Below are 2,500 nucleotides of genomic sequence, written 5' to 3'. Positions count from 1 at the left end.
GGAAAATACTGACAAGAACTAAAGCCGTTCATAAGGATTCTTCCAATGGCTTCCCACTGTGGTCGTTGGATGTCATGTCTGATGCTTGGTACTCGTTCAGTTTCACCGACCATCAAAGATTGATAGACATCTTTCCAGAAGAGGCTAAACAAATCTCTCAGTAATCCACTCCCTCTACCAGCTTCCTCTTCACCTCTACGATTTATAAAAATTACATCTAAGATGATGCGTTCATCAAGTATGCATGGATCAGACAATATGGTAAGCATGTCATTCCTGATGTTGGCTCTATGGACTTTAATCTCCATGGTAGACCGTCTTCCTGGAATGCACACAGAATGTGAAGATGTGCTTGAAACACAGCCTAACAGAAAACAAAGTGATGAAAGCTGTAACAACAGTCTTACCAACAAAACATACACTATATGTAATTATTATGATTGCTTTGAGCTAGAAATCACCATGGCCTTGAGGTCAATGTAAAGGCAGTTTTTCCTTAACTTCAAACTTCCAAAGTCTAAAAGATTGTACTTGGCACCATTCCATTATAATATCTTAACTATTTCAATGCATTAATAGGTACAGTGAAAGCCCTTGTTTAACTTTGGCATACCCCTTGGCAGAAATGACTTTCTTCTCCTCAAAGGGAGCATATGACCTTTTGGTGGCAAGTAAAAAACAGGTGCTTTCACTATCACTGAGTAACATATGTCATCACTTAATTTCTTGCATCGGAAAGCAATGTGGTTGTTGTTAAAATAAATAAACAAATTTAAGGAAGTTTGATATTCTCTTCTTGCAGTCAATTGAAGAAAAACTAGTAAGGTTTCACTCTGAGATCTATAGACCAGCTACTATAAGACCCTTGCTGCCACTTTGTTCTCGACATTGCAGTGGTCATTGAAGTAACCTTATCAAGTAGCAGTTTAGGTCATCAAGTCTCACGATGGTAAGGTCAATGTATACCTTCATCCATTGGCTGAGATTGGACCTGTAAGGCAGCTCTATCGCCATGAGGAGCACAATGCAAGTTTCCACTGTTGTCTTGTTGATCGAGGTCTAAGGCAGCCATGTTGGCTTGGGGAAGGGATTGCACGACAGCCCTGTTACCTTGAAGGTCAAGATCCATAGCAACCCTGCCACCTTGATGAATCGAGTCCAAGGTAGAACTGTTACCTACAAGTATAAAAGTTAATCTCTTCATGCATGGTGACACAAGTATATGAGCTATATCATAACAATACATGTTTAAGTTATACTGAATGTACCTTTACTAGCAGGCTGGTTTTCCAGGAAATAAGCCTCTAAATCTTGCACATCACTATCATAGTCATCTAGGTCAGGATAAAGACAATACTTTTATTTCTTGCAAGTGCACACAGTTCATAATAAAAAAAATGGACAAGCTACTCAGTTTTTAGACATGATTTTCATGTTCTCACCACAAATATATTCACCAAAAGTGTCATCAAAACTAGCACTTGAAGAACCTAAAAAAGGGATCAACCATCAGAGTGAAGCAGACAGTTTTGGACATTTAAAGTCCCACCAGTGAAATGTACAAGCTAAAGGTGTTTCACATACGGTGGCCCACCAATATTAAAATATCTACGCCAACTGCAAATAGCCATACATGTAAGCCGAGGGGAATTTGTAGGGTATTATGACAGGCAGATATAGTACACTGATCTGATCATCAATGGTATCCAATACAAGTAAATATTATTGAGAGTACCACCAGAATACAACAACACAAAATTCACAAATAACATCGAACTATCTTACACTCCTTGCATATTTCAAAAGATATTATTTATTAAAGCGACATAAACTCACTTTCTTCGCCGTGGTCTTTTGTTTTAATGTTGACATGCTCTTGTTCATCATCAATGTCCATTTCTTGGAGTGGACAAAGAAGAAGTGTTATGCGGCTGTAGGCTTTTCCTAAGTCTTCTTTGTATTTCTCCAAAGTAAATGGCTCATCAGTGCCCGGCAGATTTACAACCTCACTCCCATCTGGATAGCACAGCTTGTAAGTTCGGTCACTTCTAAAAGACCTATCGTAAGCCGCTCTTTTCTTCAAAGCTTCTTCACGTACAGTTTCTGCTGATGCAGACTTGCTGACCTTTAGAGGTAAGGACTTTCCTCGAATTAGTTTGAGTATTCCTTTCTTGCTGGAAGCGATACCAACTGTGATAATGACAGGGGTTTCCTCCGCCGTCTTTCTCTTCTTGCTTTTGTTATCAATGAATTTCCCCCTTTCCGTAGACTTTTTAGCCTTAAATTCCTGAAAGCTGATCGTTGAACTTGTAGACGCAACCTTTGTGTTTTCACCATACGTTTTGCCGCAATTAGGGCAATACTTATAATCACTCCGCAACCATGCACCGCAGTTTTCACAAAACATGGCGGCAAAGAGCACGAGTTGTATGATCACGTGATATGAAAATGCCCGTGCTTGTTACCAGTCTTCCAATTTTTTGTTGTGCATCGTGAAATT

This window comes from Montipora capricornis, chromosome 4 (assembly GCF_036669925.1).
Source record: "Montipora capricornis isolate CH-2021 chromosome 4, ASM3666992v2, whole genome shotgun sequence".
NCBI classification, from domain to species: Eukaryota; Metazoa; Cnidaria; class Anthozoa; order Scleractinia; family Acroporidae; genus Montipora; species Montipora capricornis.
The sequence above is the reverse complement of the archived record's forward strand: the minus strand, read 5'-3'. Positions refer to the sequence as shown.